This window comes from Cucumis melo, chromosome 12 (assembly GCF_025177605.1).
Source record: "Cucumis melo cultivar AY chromosome 12, USDA_Cmelo_AY_1.0, whole genome shotgun sequence".
NCBI classification, from domain to species: domain Eukaryota; kingdom Viridiplantae; phylum Streptophyta; class Magnoliopsida; order Cucurbitales; family Cucurbitaceae; genus Cucumis; species Cucumis melo.
In genome coordinates, this window is record NC_066868.1 from 4,000,476 (window position 1) to 4,019,839 (window position 19,364).

General features: G+C 32.0%; 1 long non-coding RNA gene across 8 annotated transcripts; it reads left to right on the top strand.

The window, feature by feature from the left end:
- Positions 1 to 10,597: 10,597 nt before the first annotated feature.
- On the top strand, positions 10,598 to 13,796 carry LOC107992144 (uncharacterized). 8 transcript variants are annotated; one of them, XR_007816124.1, is made up of 7 exons: positions 10,598 to 10,837; positions 10,937 to 11,006; positions 11,115 to 11,214; positions 11,461 to 11,510; positions 12,325 to 13,092; positions 13,185 to 13,539; positions 13,643 to 13,796. It is a non-coding gene; the product is annotated as an uncharacterized LOC107992144 (long non-coding RNA). The 8 variants fall into 8 exon arrangements; XR_007816126.1 differs by having other exon boundaries at positions 10,937 to 10,972; XR_007816122.1 differs by having other exon boundaries at positions 10,944 to 11,006.
- Positions 13,797 to 19,364: the final 5,568 nt, after the last annotated feature.

Below are 19,364 nucleotides of genomic sequence, written 5' to 3' on the forward strand. Positions count from 1 at the left end.
GAATATATGCAGTAGTATATTTATAACAAATCACATGACATAAACGTACATATTATGCAGTAGTATATATGTATGAAATCAAAGAAAATACTAATTGAATCGAGAAAAAAAATAAAGAAAACGATACGAAAAATGAAGGAAAAAAACTGAACTATATGTGTCACTAAATACCTGTTATTGTATATACACAGATGTATATACTGATAACATCATCTGTGTATGTAGTAAATATATAAAGAAATTCAACTACAATTATGTATTATTGAATATACGAAGTAGTATATATATAACAAATCACATAACATAAATATGAATAAGATGTATATCTGATAAAACACATAATAGAAGTAGATTAAACAGTGGTATACAAATGTATATATTGTTCACGAAAACTTTACTAAAAAAAATATGAATAAGATGATCGAAACATGCGGTAATTATTGAATATATACAATAGTATATAAATTGAGTAAGAAAAAAATCTGTGTATGTATTATTGAATATATGCAGTAGTATATATGTAATAAATCACAAAACATAAATGTATTATTTAGTAATATATGTAAAAAATCAAAATAGGAGGAACATTACCGGAATATATGTTACAAAATGGAGGAAGAAAGAACAAATTTTTGTAAGAAGAAAAATATATGCTACGAAATGGAAGAAGAAAGAACAAATTTTTTAAGGAAAAAAGATATATGCTACGAAAAGAAAGAATAAATAATATAGGAAAAAAAAAGACTAACTGTATCACAAGAAGCAAATCGAAAGGGAAGAAGAAAGAACAAATTTTTTTTTTGTAATAGAAATCGGAGAAGAATGTCGACACCGAAATTGATGATCGTGAGAAAATAACTTTTGGTTGGACATGAAATTGAAAATATTTATTTTGTAGGATAATTAAAAATATTATTATCATATAAGATACTAATTTATAGCATATTTAAATCATTTTAAAGGTAATAAATTCAAATATATATGTATTAATAATTAAGGAAGTTATAATTGATATAATAAATAGGCTTACTGATAATTAATGAAAATATTATTCAAGATTAATAAAATTTGGGTAATAAGGTAAATTCGTTTATTCTTTGTGAAAAATATTGACTCATTTAAGACCTTTATGTAATACATTAGAAAAAAAAAAGGCTCATTGTATAATATCATGTAGCAATTTAGGTTATTTTAGTTAAAATCTAAATTTTCTTTTTTAAATTGACCCGACCCGACCCGACCGTTTAATAAACCGTTTATATTTCGGGTCGGATCGGTTTAGAAGGAAATCCAACCCAAACCGGTCCAATCACACTCCTAAAATTATATAGCAAACATAAAATTGAAAATTCAAACCTTTCAATAAAAAGAAAAAGGCGTAATATAAAATTAGATTAAACCTAAATAATTTGTTGGTGTCACTATTCAATATTTGCCAAAAAGAGCCCCCATTTTTGTCCTTGGCCCTATAAGTCCCCACATCTTTTGAGTCCTTCATTTCTCCCCTCCTCTTCTTCCTCTTCTTCTTCTTCTCTCTTCTTCTTCCGCCATGGCAGCAGCTTCTTCCACAGCTTCAAAGGCGAAGATCTCTACCCTCCCACCAAAGCGCGGTCGTATCAAAGCTCAAATTTTTGAGAGCCTTGTTAATTCCGCAGCTTTGGCGGCTTTCATGGCTGAAGAAATACTCTGCAGACTCATCCGAGACCTCGTCACCAGCGCCAGAACCGTCGATGTTCCTCCGCCTTCTCCCGCACCACCACCACCTCCTCTTATTTTTCATGGAGGCTCCTTTTAATTGGTGGGAGATATGGGATTTCTGCTGTGTGTTCTTGCTCATTTTTTAAGAGCTCTATAGGCTTTTTTGTAATTCATTTCATCTTTTTTTAAAATATTTTATGGTGTGTTTTGTCTGGAGTGCGAGATTTAAATCTCGGACTATTAGGTCGAAAATATAATGCTACAATAACCTTATGTTCAAATTGGTCGTGTGATTACTGTTTTCTTGAGTTTTAAATTTGGGGTGACATGTTTTTTTTATTACATTGCAAGATGATAAAAGAAGAGGAGTGATTTTAGAGTTGAATTCGGTGTGTAGTGTACTTAACCTCAAAGCTTTGGTTTTTAAGGATAGAATGCCTCGAAGCTTTGTTGGTTTGTATGTTTATCTTAAAGTTAATTAATGAATATTAATTTGGGTTTGATTTCAATTCTCTAATTCTTATCTAATTATAGTTTTAAATATTATTGTGTATTGATATTCTTACTTTTGTGTGTACTAATCTGATCTTTTGGTTGTAAATTGTTATTTATATATATTTGATAATTGGATATTCTTATGTCATTAATTCATTTCTAATCTTTTAGAATGAAATACACACATGTATGGTTAGAAACATATCAATATCTTGGTGGTGACATATATAATAGGTCGGTAACATTTTTTTCAATGATTTAAATCATAGAACTTTTACTTCCATTCAATTTTATGGGTTTTGAAAATTAAGGTTATAAATATTACTAAGTTAAATATATATATATATATATATATATATATATATATATATATATATAAATTAAAATATTTATACAATATTGTAAAATATCATAGTCTATAATCGTGGTAGATTAAAATAGACTACTATTATACATAATAGACACAATAATGATCTATACTAATCTATCACAATATTTTATTATATTTAAAATAATTTCGAGATCTTTTGTTATTTAAACTATTTACTCTTTTTTTCATGAAATTTTAAAGTGTTTTTTAAAAAATATGAAATTTTTAATAAGAAAATTTGTTAGTCTAGAGAAAATTTCTTGAGTAGACAGTAATCTTGAAAGAAACTTAAAAAAAAAAACACAAATTTATACTAAAATGACAATATATAGTTTCTGCAGCTTACACTATTTTAATGATTGAATTCGAGCATGAGCGTACATTTGTTTTTAGTACAATCAAATGGAAGAATGAGAGTTTAAACACTAATTTGGTTTCATCAATATATAATTGAATATGTACTAAAATTATTGAGTTATATTCACGTTGAATAGCTCAGATAATTTAGTTTAACTTGGTGAAAAATAAAATTTAATTTAATCATTTCTCTTACTTTTAAGATTCAAATTTAATGAAATAAAAAGAAAATTTTAATTAAAAATTATGTATTTTTCTTAATACAACTTAATAATAAGTGAGCTGTCATATTTGAATGATGATTACATAATTCTTAACCAATTGAACAATCTTTGGATTAATAAATTAGATTAATTTGGTTGAGTATAACAAACTCAACTTTTCTTTGTTATTTTTCATGCAGGATAAAAAATATATAAAAGTAAATAAATTACTAAAATTGAATTAGTCTTAATTAGTCTTAAGATCAAATTAAAATATAATCTAGTTTTTTATTTCAAAAAGTATAGTTTAAATTTTATTTCAGTCTATCCATATTTAGTTGTGCTTCAAAGTTCAAAGGTGACTTCAAGTCAACTTCCACCTAAGAACAGATAAAATGTTCATGTTTTTGCTATTAATCCCTTTATTATTTGCCCCGTTTTCTTTCATTTTTCTTTGTAAAAATAAGAAAGAAAACCTTGTTTTTATAATATAATTCATTATCTAGGTAGGTGGTGAGATTTAAACTTAGAGCTTTTATTTTTTAAAAAAAAAGTTAGAGCTCTTAATAAGAGAATTTCAGCCCTAATATATATATATATATATATATATATATATATATATATATATATATATATATATATATATATATATGTATGTATATGTATATATAAAAGAGAATTATTTGAGTTATTAAATGGATAAGATGCTAAGTACGGTTTAGAGATATGTGAGTTTTGATCCATATCTCGTTATTGTAAAATCGAAAAAAATTCACTACAATTTTTGTTAAGTATTGATGTAAAATAATGGTAAGTACGATATTAAATATTCTAGGTATATTATTGTCATTGATTAAACTTGTGATTTATTTAGCCATTTATCAAAGTCTTTGCCTTTACTTACTATCCAGACAACCCTCCCAATTATTGTTGATTTTATTTTTGAACTTATAATAATTAGCAATATACTAATCATTTAACTTATAAGATAAATGCTTAATAAATCTAAAATATGATCTAAGAATAACCTAAATATATCTCGTTTAATATACTTAGATAGAAGAATGATTAAAGTAGAAACAACCTCTTAACTTTAGCGGTGCCTTCGATTATGCTCGTAGGTTTGGAATTTAAAGTACGAGAATCAAGTGCGTGAAGCCTCATTCGAGGGAGGTTTAAAGCTTGAAAATCGTAAATCTCTATGTTTGGAGTTCAAAGTTTAAAAGACTTGGGTGCTATGTGTTTTGGTTATTTATGTTATTTTTCCTTTTCAATGGTTGCACTTTGCAAATTGGATAACCTCTTGTGTACCATGGATCACTACAAGAAATCGGGGTCCTCCTGACGCAGAGAAATGCGTCAGCGAAAATTCGTAGGGAATCACACAATATCCTGACGCACACTTGCACATGTTGGGCAAGCCACCTTTTCCCGACGTCGTGATATATACGTCGGGAAACACGTCGAGAATAACAAGTTATCCCGACGCATGCATGTCGAATCGGGAATTGACTGTCGAAAATTAGATAACATTAATTTTTTTAGACATATATTCTCGACGCATGCTGCATGGCATCGAGGACAGCGTCGGAGTAAGGCGCTCTCCCAATGCGATTTTGGTACGTCGGGAATGGCGTCGAGAGTAACACATAATCCCCGACGCCATTAGTTATTCGTTGGGAAAGGCATTGGTATAAAGGAGATTTCCTGATGTTTTCTTGCTGCATCGGGAGTTCCCCTATAAATTCAATGTTTTAGTTATGTGAAACACAAAACCGAAACGAATGAAGAAAAAATTAAAGAGGCTGCTGGCGATCGAAGAAGAGAAGCCCTGTTCCCTCATCGTCGTTGCCCTCGCCGCCATTGTCCCTCTCCCGCCGTCTGTCGCCACACATTTTTAGTTGATGTAAGTTTAAAATCCTTAATTTTAGTTAATTAGGTTATGTTTATTTGGATAGTTTAGGGTTTTTTTTAAAAAAAATTATTTTAGGATTTTGATGATGAATTATTTTTATTAGATAGTTTAGGATTTTGTTTAGGAATAGATTTTTGTTTGTGAAATGAAAATTTTGAATATGGGTTGAATTGAAATTTAAAGTGGGGGTTTGAATTAAAAAATTTTGAAGGGGGGATTTGAATTAAAATTTTGAAGGGGGTGGCGGATGAATTGAAATTTTGAAGTGGAAGGGGTGGAGGGTTGAATTTAAATTTTGAAGAGGGTGGGGGACGAATTGAAAATTTGAAATGGGGGAAGGGTTGAATTGAAATTTTGAAGGGGGTTGAATTGAAATTTTGAAGTGAGGGGAGGTTGAATAAAAATTTTGAAGGGGGTGGGGGGTCTGAATTGAAAATTTGAGGGGGGCAATGAATTTTGTTCATGTTAAAAATTTTGAAATAGGTTTTAAGATTCGTTTTGGCTATCCTGCAGTTATGGTAGTCTGTTTGTGTTGAAAAACTTTGTTGTTGATTTGGGATGACTATCATGCAGTTATGGTAGCCTATTTGTGTTGAATAACTTTTCGTTGTTGATTTGGGATGACTATCCTGCAGTTATGGTAGCCTATTTGTGTTGAATAACTTTGCGTTGTTGATTTGGGATGGCTATCCTGCAGTTATGGTAGCCTTTTTTGTTTTGAATTTGTTTGTATTTGTGAGGGTTTGAAGGGGTGGTAGTAGGATAGCTTGTAAGGTAGCATTGTTGGAAGGGGTGGGTAGGATGCGAAGATTGAAGTATTTTGTGGTTAATAATTAGGTTGTGTCGGTTATCCTACAGTTATGGTAACCTTTGTAGTTTGAAGTTAGTTTTAGTGAAAATTTTAAGAGATTGTATATTTAGGGGAGTAAGTTTAGGATGTGAGAGGAGATGGATATGTTTCTAATCAAACCTATTTATGTTTTAGGGACTTATGGACAAGGGTTTGATGAAATTTAGGAATAAGTTTTCCCTTTATTATAGAGAATGAGTGACCCAATTTTTACCAAGTTTCATATTGATGCCTACGGACAATTAAGGTGTCCATGCAAGAGATGTATGAATTTAAACTGGAACTCACTAAAGGGTGTGGAACGACATCTACTGACTATTGAAATATCCCCCTACTACACAGAATGTGCGTATCATGGAGAGTTATTAAACTTTTGAGGTACAGAAAACTTTGAGGAAGAAACTAGTAGAAACCCTTTTGATGAAGGAACTAATAGTAGGTAGTTTAATAAAGAAGATGATATGTTTGGTATGCTGAATGATTTACAAGCCTCGATTGAACAAGAAAAGGAATGGAGGAACGTCGTTTGGAAGATGAAATGCCAAGGAATATTGGGATAGATGTAGATGAAAATAGAACAAACATATTTCAGGACTTATTGAATGAAGCACATAATGAGTTGTACCCTGGTTGTTCTGAATCTTCGTCGTTGAATCTTTTGGTTAAGTTAATGCATGTGAAGGTTCTAAATGGTTTGAGTAACAAGTCGTTCGACATGTTGTTAGAACTCTTAAAAGTAGCGTTTCTAATGGGTAGTAGACTATTCCTAGTTCATTTTATGAAGCAAAACAAAAACTTCGTGACTTGGACTTGGGATATGAGACTATTCACACGTGCAAGTACAACTGTGTATTGTATTGGAAAGAGTGCTGATTTGCAACATTGTCCTACATGTGGCGAGGCTCGGTACAAGGTTAATCATAACAGAGGGAACAAAATTTCGCATAAGGTATTGCGTCACTTTCCTTTGGTACCGAGATTACATCGCTTGTTTGTATCGTAGGAAGGGTCTACTGACATGAGATGGCATAGGGATAAACGTGTTGAAACAGATGATGTGTTGAGACATCCGGCTGATGCAGAAGGATTGAAGCACTTTGATTTTGAATTTTCTGATTTTGCTTCTGATCCACGAAACATGCGTTTGGGCTTGGCTTCAGATGAGTTTAACTCATTTGGTCAAATGAGTACCTCGTACGATATGTGGCATGTTGTGTTACTTCCTTACAATTTGCCACCATGGAAATGCATGAAAGAGATAAATTTCTTCATGTCACTGCTCATACCCGATCCTAGATCTTCTGGTATGGAAATCGATGTGTATCTCCAACCATTGATTGAGGAACTGAAAGAGTTATGGACTTTCAGGGTGCATACGTATGACTCTCTTACAAGTCAGTTATTTCAGCTACTTATTTCAGCTACATGTAGCCTTGTTATGGACGATTAATGACTTTCCCACGTATGGTGACCTATCAGGGTGGAGTACAAAGGGGTATCAGGCATGTCTTATATGCATGGGTGATAGATCGTCGTTCAGGATACAAGGTAAAATATCTTTCATGTGACATAGATGCTATTTTCCAGAGAACCATGTGTGGCATAGAAGTAGGCTACACGATGGAAAGATAGAGCATAGGGCTCCTCTGGTGGTGATGAATGGGCAGAAAATCTTAGAACAACTAGATCGGTTGGAGTTTTCAATTATGAGTAAACATCATTGAATAAAGGATAAGAAAAGAAAGAGAGCTCTTAATTGGACGAAGAGAAGTATTTTTTTCGAACTTCCTTACTAGTCGAGACTACTGTTACGTCACGAACTTGACACAATGCACATTGAGAAGAATGTTTGTGACAGTTTGGTTGGTATATTGTTGAACATCAAAGAGAAAATCAAGGATACCATGAATGCTCGGTTAGACCTACAAGATCTGAAGATAAGAAAAGATTTACACCTTGTAGAAGTTGGTAACCGATTGGTCAAGCCACACGCGAGCTACATGTTGACTAGCAGTGAATGAGTTGAGTTTTGCAAGTTCCTGAAATTAGTTAAGTTTTTCGATGGATTTGTTTTCAATATATCGAGATGTGTGCATGAAAAATGAGAAAATATCATAACTCAAAATGCACGATTTCATGTTTTATTACATCGACTGCTACCTATTGGTATTCGAGCATTCTTATTGAAAATTGTGTACATTGCTATTATCGAATTATGTAATTTTTTTCATGACTTGTGTGCCAAAACGATAAGGGTAAGTGATTTGGACAAATTGCAAGCAAACATCATAATCATACTTTGTAAGTTGGAAAGAATATTTCCACCTGTCTTCTTTAGCATTATGGTACACTTATCATATGAAACCAAGGTTACTGGTCCGGTTTCTTATAGTTAGATGTATCCCATTGAAAGAAGTCTATGCATTTTAAAACAGTATGTTAAAAACAAAGCACATCCAGGTCAATTGCAGAAGCGTATTTGATGAATGAATCGAGCACCTTTTGTTCGCGTTACCTAAGTGGTATAAAGACTCGATTCACAAGAGATGAGTGAAATAATGATACAATTGTAGATGACGAGGTAATTGGTGAGTTTGAAATTTTCAAGTAGAAAGTACGAACCTTAGGTGCGTCAAGTCTTCGTACTATATCACAGGAAGAGAAATGCCTCTTCCATTGGTACATACTGAACAACGTAGATGAAATATCAGAATATCACAAGTAAGCATTCCTCATCTTCGTAATTCTTAGGTATAGTTGTTATACATTGTTCGTACACAAATTAAACTCATAATCATTCTTGTCAGGAAACATTTGAGGCTAATATGTCGACATGCTCAAAATGCTATGGATTTTTATAAAAGACATGAACGGGCATTCCTTGAATGGCTTCGAGCATAGGTACAAAACAAGTTTTCGTGTGACATGTATGCACTAACGTATTTAAGCACGTGATATGTCTATAATTGGTCACATTGAATTCAAGTGTTAAAACTGCGTGAGTTTGAAAATCTATCTCATGATTTCTTCTCACTTGCGATGGGACCATCATTTGACGTTGGTTGTTACAATGGATGCATCATGAGTGGGCTGAGATTTCACACGTCAAAACTTGATTCCAGACGCACTACACAAAATAGTAGACTGACGTGTCATTGGTGAAAGCGATGCAAGTGAAAGTGGCGACAATAATTTCTACGGGTGTTCTGGACGAAGTGTTTCACGTTCAACAAAAGTCAACAAAAGTCAAAGAACACACGTTGGACTAGGGTACAAATTTCTCAACACATCTCGTTTTTGGTACGCGCAGAAACCTGTAATTCTTGCAACGCAAGCACATCAAGTTTTTTACCTAGACGACCCAAAAACTGGTAGCAATTGGAAAGTTGTGCAAGGTATCCAGAATAAGTGTATATGAGACGTGCTAGAAGTGGATGATGTTAAGAATGAGCACCTTAATGTACTAGAAATTGTTGTGAGTCATCGAGTGGATGACCACATCAAGGATAACACTCTGTGCTAGACTGACGTTGATCCCACAATTGTTGAAAGACCAGTTGTGCGTCATGTCATTGACGACTTCATTGACGTTGTGGATGAACACACATGCAAGCGACGACGTTGAATTATAGTGATGAACCACGTATCCACATATTTATGTAGTTTATATATTTTGATTCTAGCTATGTGTTCGTATTTGCTTATTGAATGTTTGTTTTCTATGTCCACAGGCATTATGTCGTCGTCATACCCATGCAATAATTTCCTCGAGATGGACGCTATGTTCCTCGAGTTTGCAGATGATTTAGATAACCTTACAGGAGGGTTGTCGTCGGTTGGCAACAATTCAGGTGAGTATAAATTTTAACATAGGATTATTTCATGTTTTTTCCTCTAACATTATATGTTTTTATAATTTATTGAGCAGGGTCACCTTCTCAACCACCTGCGACTCTGACTCCTAGGAGACATGCGCAGTCTCGACTCTTAGAGTTGGAGCGCTACATTGTAGCCAATGGGTGCATTTCGATGACGATCGCCCCTAGCGTGGAGAAGTCTATTTGCCCACACGTTGTTCGCTTCAGCCAGGCGATAGGCGCGTGTGTGCAAAAAACATTTTTCGTTCGCTTCCTTAAGTGGGTGGACATTGGCAGAGAATAAATTGAGGTCATCAAGGCCGACCTTCAGGTAATTAAGTCCACTACACATTTATAACTTCAGTTGAAACATATTTAAGTTAACCAAGCTAATGTGTTGTTTTTGTAATGTGTAGCAGTTTTTTGTGTTTGATTTCAATGATTAAGCAATGAATAGGTTCGTTGAGCATCAGATGCTTAACACCTTTAAAGAGTTCCGGGGCGACTATCACAGACACTTCAAAAAGTACAACGACCCCGAGGAGACTCGTGCCAACCCACCAAACCTATTGGTGGGACGTGATGAGGACTAACTGCAAACCCAATATTTTTTGGTTTAATTTCTTTAAATGTGGAAAGAAAAAAAAAGAAAAAGAAAATGGAAATTAAGTGTAAATATATATATATATATATATATATATATATATATATATATATATATATATATATATATATATATATTTATATATTAAATAGTTTTATTAAATAAAGTAAAGAAAAGAAAGAAAAGAAAGGATAAAAAGAAGAAAAGGAGAAGAAAATTTCATTTTTTCTTTTCTTCTTCTTCTTCTCTTCCCTTCACCGCCAAGATTTTGAAGACAACCAAGTTCCAATTTTTTTTTCTTTTTCCTTCTTCAATTTGCAGAGAACTTCTAAGAGAGAGTTTGGAAGAAGAAGAGAAATTTTACTAGAATTTTTAGGTTGAAGAAGAGGAGGAGAACTCAAGCAAAGTGTATCCATGGCTGAATTTTAGTTCATTCTGCACATCACTGGTTTTTAATTCGGTTTGAACTCTTCAAAAGGAATTAAGAGGTGAGATTTACATTTACTGAAAGTTAACTCATTTTTAAACAAACTTTATGAAGAACGTTGGAGCAAATTCGGATATTCATTTGGTGCTTTTTGATGAAGAAAACAGGGCAGTTGGTTTTTACTCGAAATCAGGAGGTCTCTGGTTTTTCTTGTATTTCAGAGTGTATCGGTAGAGTTAGAATCTCTATTTAGTATGGTTGGAAATATTATTCAATTTACTATAACTTTCATGAAGAAATTGTAAACCAAAAACGACTAAAAATCAGTTAAATTGTAGGGACAAGTTAAAGAGGTCGTGTGCGCGCGATTCTGGAAGTGGTTCTGTTTTGAGGGTTATATGTGTTTATGCATGGGGAATCAGATTTATATGTCTTGAGGTAAGTTTTAGAGGATCTCAAAATGAAGATTTTGATATAAAGAACACTCATGTTGGTTAAGTATTGAGAAAGTTATAGTCCTTTGAAGTTTATGTTAGAAATCTGGAAATTTTAGAGAATTGTTGAAATAGGATTTTATTTCTTAAGCTTTGTTTTCGTGAGCGTCATCTTTGGTGCGACATGTTATGTATATCTTTAGGAAACCAGAATGTTTAGAGTTTTAATACTCGGTTGGGTTGTTGGCAGGCCGAGAAGAATTAAACTGAGCTTATAGACCAAGGATCTAGCCCAAGACTGTGAGTGACAAAACCAACTTTGAAATATTTTCCATAATTGTTATTATGATTGAATGCGATAAATGTTTATTTACGAAGCCATGAAAAGTATTTGAATTTCATGACTATTTTCAAGTATACATTTGGAGACTAGATTTCTTAAAGAAATTTATGCTAGCACGTAGATATTAAATGTTTGGAAAGTATTTAAACCACAATATTTTAAGCAAAGCATGAATTAGTATGAAGTTTTGTTTTAAGAACTACAATTTTCCACGAAAGAGCTGAGTAAAGTTCGAGCTTTGTGTAAAATTTATAAGCAGGCATGTTTTAATATTTAAAGATGATTTATGAAATTTTCATTAACTACATGACTGAGATCTTGAGCCTGAGGCTAGAGATTACCGTGTGCACACTGGTTAGATTCCGTTGTTGACGTTGAGTGTACTCCGTAACAACGATGCTGTCGTGAGTGCTGGGCGGGCCCCACTACGACAAAGATGATGGGAGTGCTGGGCGGGCCCCACTACATCGTAGTGCTTGTAAACGTTGTTGTACTAGGTGTACCCTACACAACCTAGTACAACGTAGATTCGTCATGTTAGTTAAAATGCTTCGATATACTTGATATGCCTTGCTAGATTTCAATGATGAACATGCTGAGTATTTAAGGAAGCTATTCTTACTACTACACATTTACATTTGCGACTTGTATAAACAGATTTATATGTGTAAAGTTTTCACGTGCTCTTATCTTTAAATTCATAGTTTTAAACTGAGTCACTCACTGAGCTTCATAGCTCACCCTTTCCAAAATGTTTTACCCATTTTCCAGGTAGAGATCGACTTCCCGGTGCCTGATAGACTGCCTTAGTCTGCGGAAGCTTCATTATCGATTGCCAGTACGTGTTTTGAGTTGGGCATAGAGTCTGTTGTGTTGTGGTGTATATACACCCTTGTATGTTATAGATACTCCACAGTTTGTAGAAGCTTTAGGAGCTGTAGTTGTGTAAATTTTGTTGGTTATATTTTGATTAAGGTGTCTTTAGGTTTACTCGTGAAATCGGTAAATTTTGAGGTACACTTCATGTATGTGTTTGACTAGCCTAGGATCCGCTGTGTTTTGTGGCATGTACAATAGTTTATATACTAGATTGGCAAGTTCATCACATGAAAGTTTTAAGCAGAGTCGACAGATACAGGTACAGCAAAGCGTTGTTCGTCGGCTTCACGCCATCTTTCGGTCTAAGGTAGCAGGTAGTCCGGGAGGGGGTGTGACACTAACACTTCCTCTATGACCACTACATGAACTGTGCATTCCAAGTGAACAATTAAACCATTTGTCATGGTTAATTATGATTTCAACTTTTAATATGTATAAGAAATAAACAATATAATTGTTTTCATGCAAGAACAATCACGGACGAACAAGGCTACTACATTGAAGTAGTCTTACAATCATAGCAGCGGGTTAAAGTCGTTTCTACAATGATAACACGAGCTCATTGAACAAAGAGGGAAGTCGGTCGACCGTGTGGAGTTGTTCCAGAAAACACACGTTAGAGCCGGGACGTTCGTGTCGCAGGCCACAGAGGATGCGCATGTAAGTTATCGAAGCAACACTTATGCCCTTATTAATTGTCCTCTTTGATAATATCTTTTGACTTACTAACTTAGATTTTAAATTTGTTACAGAATCAAATGCTGAAACTTCAGTCTCAGCCTACCCCAGAGGGTAGTCAGCCACTCTCTAGGGATGAAATATGCAATCAAGTGTTGGGCAGATGACCAGGCAACTAAAAAGGCCTTGGTTGGAGACCCAAGTCGAAGGCCCGTAAGATGACAAGTGCGAGTAGTTCCTCGACGTCATGTTCACAATTCACAGAAAGAGAGATTCAATTACAAGCTAAGCTTGATCAAACTTTGGAATGGATTGAAGAGTAAACAATAAATCACCAAGCGTTGGCTTTAGAAGTGGAACAAATACGAAAGCTGATATAAGACATGACTCGGGCATAGCAAGGACTACCACATGATCCCCAGCTTTGTGGTACGTATATATGTTTCCATTATTCTTAAGTTTTTGAAATGACAGTATAAAGTGATGATATGGATATATATGTACTAAACTTAGCCACTTTTTATCATTGCAGGACCCGCGATGTAGAATGACATTTGAGGCTTGTTAGAAGACGTACGACTTTCTTTGCATTTTTTCCTATTATGAACATTATATTTTTTGTATTATGAACGCTATTATATTTTTTGAACTTCTTTGTATTATCAATATTAAACTTTTTTGTTGAATTTTTGTTTGTATTTCGTAATTTACTAATTTATTTTTAATTTCCTTTAATTCAATCCAAAACGAATGTGAATATTTCACAAAATAGAGACTTGATTGAAAAACATATAAAAAGGAATTCTCGACGCAACAAACGTCGGGAATATGTTGCACACGATACTTCAGAAATAGTTTTTCCCGATGCATAAGTGAAGTCGGATATAATGACGTCGAAGTCATTATTCCCGACGCATAGGTGACGTCGAACATGATGACGTCGGGAATTAGGTATTGCCGACGCATCGAAGGCATCGGTAAAAGAAACGTCGTGAGAAGGTTATTCCCGACACCTTGTTGGTGACGTGTCAGAAATTGTTCTCCCGACGCATTTCTTTCAACGACTTTTTCGATATTGCTTTCTGGGTCATGAATTCTTTTTCTGACGTTTTTACCACTTCCTCCGACATTTTGGTGCGTCGGGAGTCCCTCCACTTGTAGTGGATTGTTTTTTATGATAATTTTGAATGAAATATTTAATCCATTGATTAGCTACATTTTCTCGACCCCTGATTTAATTCCTTTACGTATCAATTTTCATGACAATAATGATATGTAGGAATGACAATAAGGTGTAAGAGATAAGAAATCGAAGGGAAGAGCTCGAACATGATAGTGAAGTACTCTCCTATGTCCCATGAACTTGTTTGTACATGTGTAAATTTGAATTTTAAAATTTAGAAAGTAGAATTATATTAAATAAGAACAAAATTATTTAAATTATTTATAAATATTCTATATGAGGTTATAACTCCAATTTTAAATATTTTAAAAATTTTAAATATATATTATGCAATGTTTATATATTAAATTAGGTTAAACTCAAAGTTTGGTCTTACGATTTCGATAAAGTTAAAACTTAAAAGTTAATTTCATATATTGAGATTCTTTAGTAGGGACTATTTGCTATGAAACTTTTATCAAATCATAGAGAATTTTAGGAGAGTTGTTACGAATAGCACAAAAAATAAAACCATTTACAAAATATAGCAAAAGTTTTAAATAAGCTATAGAGAGTTTGATGAATTTTATTATATTTTATAAATTTTTTCAATATATACGTAAATTCTAACTATAAAAAAATCCATGTGACACTTTGAAAAATAATAACAATATACTCTTTTTTGTGTGGAGAAAAAAGGGTTGCAAGAACTTTAATTATAAAACCCTAAAACCTAAATTCCAACTTATTCTAAACCATACCGAACAAAATTTCTTCTATAAATTATATAATATTATACTACTTTTAACTTAAAATATATTCATAAATAAATTAACAATAAGTTATTATCAAGTAATAATTAGTTAGTAACTACAATTAGTTTTCAACAGTTTTAAATTAGAATCAAATTTTTAAATTTTGTTGTCCTAGGAATCATTTCATTCTTTATTTTTATTTTTATAAATTAAGCCTATTTTGAATGTTGATAACAAATGGAAAAAAGTTATGGTGAAAGTTGAGTTTATACAAAAACAAAAAACAAGATAAGTTACAACAAAGTCATAGTTGTTCAGTTCAAAAAAATTAGATTCTTACTAAATTGAGCCTAATTTATTTTACAAAAAATAAATGTCAGATCGAATGGATTTTATCGCCTAATTCTGGATCAAATAATTTATTGCTGAATCACACACCAATAACTAATCTTAGTAGTTAGATAACTAATGGGGAATGAGGGAGGGGGTTAAGATTGGCTTCGATTGAAAAAAAAAGTAAATTTGCTGGGAAAGAAAATTTGAACTAATTCAATAACTAAATGAGTCTAGCTTAGGTTGTTTCAGAGTTTTGTTCAAAACATTTGATCATAGAATGGTCATTACTAATAATTATCAATCACTTCCTCTAACCAAATTAATTGGAGAAATCAGTTTAACAAATCAAATTATTCAAAGCTAATTATTTTTTCCTAATTAACAAATTAATCAGTTTAATACAAAAAGATGGGAAGCCACACAATACCTAGCATTATTTAGGTTTTTGGTAGAGGATCTGAGAAGATAAATTCGAAGACAATGGATTCAAGGAAAATATAGTTGGATTTTATGTTTTCAAATATGTGTTTGGTGGCAAATTCAAAAATTGAATTCTAGTATTAGAAATGTAACGACCCAACTCTTTATACTAAGCTAAGGTCATTACTAAAAAGAAACAATAACAATAGACACTTTCTTGAAAAGAGGGAAGACTAAATTTTCATTAAAAACTGAATACTAAAACATTGATACATATACGCGAAAGAAAAACTTAGTCCCCATATGGCATGTCACGGATCTTTCTCTGTCGCTCGCCAGTTTTCCTCTACCTTTACCTTTGCCTGAAATATTAAACATAGAAAGAGTGAGTATAAAATATACTCAGCAAGGGACCCACTACCAGTCCCGTTAGGTGTCGGTTAACTTTCCATTAGAGTCCTGTAAAGCGGTACCCCTAAACTGGTACGTTCTCAAACACATGCAATCTGTGATCCCATAGGAACATATCTGGTATTCGGTAAATCTAAATGAACACCTAGGACAAACTGGTCTTTAGTGTACCCGAAGGAAACACTAAGACAATCGGGTTGTGAGTGACCTCGTCGAATCACTCATAATCATGTCTATGTCATATTGAACTGGTGATCCCATCGAACTACACAGTCATAAAAAAAGGTGGTGATCCTGAGGGACACTCATGTGGGTATGACTCTAATAGACAAAGTTAACAGAACGTCCATCCATAGCATGTAGCATAACATAACATTATCATAAACATGGCATAAGTATCATTCTTAATCAAACATAATATCAATCATCAATATAATGACAGTCATTATCAATAGCATAATATCAATAATCATCTATAGCATTGCATTATGCATCTTAGCTACCATCAATGCATAATCGTAAATACATGCAGTCTCTTAACTTCAGTTCGAAGGTCCAATAGTAGATACTCTTACTTGGAGATTTTATCCAAACAAAGTACTCCATAACTAATAGTAAAAATTCTCCAATTAATTTGATCCTAATCATAAAAGGAAATTTCAGTATCTTAATTAATGAAATTAGCAATTGGCTAACATCCAAAATTCTCCCAAATTAATCAACTTTCTAAAAATTGGGGTTGAAACCTATTTAACCTTCACTGGAAAAAATCCAAGATTTAAATTTAAAAAAATTAGCCAATTGAACCTTTAAAAAAAGCCCAAATAGATCTAAAATTAAATTAATAAAATATTAATTTAATTTCATTAGCTTACCAAGGTTACTCAAATGAAGGTTGAAAAATTCTCTTATCTTTGATGGAAAAATTCATCATTTTAAATCTTTAAGCTTTGCCAAAGAGACCAATTTTAACTAAAACTGGTGAGGTGATAGCCGCAGAGGGCTATCTTAGAGAAGAAGATGAAGAACTTTTTTTTTTTTCCCTTTTCTTTCCAATTTAAGCATTCTAATGGTATTTATAGACCCAAATAATAACAATAATATTTATTATTATTATTTCCTTTTTCTTTTAGGATATATATATATATATAATACAAAAATATACATATATCTTTATTTCCATTAACTTTCCTAAATAAATTCTTTAAATGCACAAAATCTTAGGCATTTATAACCATTAGTAATAATAATAATAATACTTCTTTATTATTATTATTTTTCTCTCACCAAAATCTATAATAAACATATATATTTATTTAAATCTTCATTCTCTCTTCTAAATAAATATATATTTTCTTGTCCAATCAAATCAATCATCTCCCTCCTCATGGATTATCTTCTTTTCCAAATAAATTAGTCATAAATTCTAACATGAATTATCTTAAACCCAACCATTAAATTTTAGTTCCAATCTTTAATATAATACCCAAATAATAACAATAATATTTAATAAAAACTCTATAAAAATTTGGGATGTTACTGTTCACATGAGATTTTCGGAGAAATTTGATTCGTGGAGTTGAACTTGTGTTGATGTTGTATTTAAGTTGATTTGATGCGATGTGGTCCGATCTCTAGAATTTGATCCTCTGATTCTCTCTCGGCTGGATGCTTATGCTTGATTTTGAGGAAGCGAAGAACGTGATGTTCTTGGAGTTTGAGTTGTGGAAGAAAGCTTGGAACTTTAAAGGAGCTTCAATCTTTGAGGGCGTTCTTGGAGTTGGAGTCTTCGAATAAAGCTTATATCTTCAAAGGAGCTTCAATCTTCGAGGGTGTTTTTGAAGTTGAAGTCTTGGAAGAAAGTATCTTCAAAGAAGCTTTAATCTTCTTCAATCTTCGAGGGTATTCGACTTTAGGAGTTGAGGAGTCTTCTATCTTTTGAGAGAATTCTCTCTAGACCTTCTGAAGTTCAAAATTTTCCTCCCTCCTCTATTTATAGAGAGTTCTTGGTGGGCCTTTACGGACTTGAGCCTAGTCTGATCCATGGACCATACCCATGGGCTCAATCACATGAATTTGGGTCATATTTTATTTTGAACTAAATTAAGCTTATTTTTTGGACTCAATTGAATGTTAGACCAAGTAAATAATATTTAATAGAACCAAGATAATTAATTTGATCCAATTGCCATAATAAAGACACGTGACATCATTAGAATTGTCCAATTTTTCTTTAAATTTAATTTGGAACACATGTCAATTTTTAGTTAATCTCAAATACAATTATTTTAGTAAATGATGTGGCAATTTGTGATTGGTTCCAAAAATTTTTATTCAACAGTTAAATTCTTTTTCCCAATAATTATATTTCAATATATAATTATCAATTTTCCTTTTAAATAAATCCAATTTCTTCTCTTTCTTTATTTACTCAATCATAATTAATCATTATTTATCTTTCTCTAAAATAATTAATTATCTTCCACAATAATTAATTATTATTTATCTTTCTCCAAAATAATTAATTATCTTCAACAATAATTAATCATTATTTATCTTTCTCCAAAATAATTAATTATCTTCTACGATAATTAATTATTATTTATCTTTCTCCGAAATAATTAATTATCTTCCACAATAAATTAATTATTATTTATCTTTTCTAAAATAATTAATTATCTCCCACAATAATTAATTATTATTTATCTTTCTCCAAAGTAATTATCCTTTTACAAATAATTATATTTTCCCAAAATATAATTATTTTACTTTTTCTCCCTTACTAAATATCCTTTCTCCAAAATACAATTATCTTTTCTTTAAAAAATTATATTTTAACAAATATAATTATCTTTTCCTTTCACATAATAATTATATATATATATATATATATATATATATATATATATATATATATATATTTCCACATATACATATAATTATCAAATCTCCAACAAACTTTTCACCTTACAATTTAATTAAATAACATCCATAATTATTTAATTTAATTCAACTTCAACGATGACTTTATTTAATCCTCTTAACCTACCATTTAATCACAATCTCAACAAACACCACATGCCAAAACCTCTAATTAAATAAATATTCATCCAACAAATATTTAATTAATTTCAATTCCCACAAAAATCAAATAATTCTCATTAAATGAT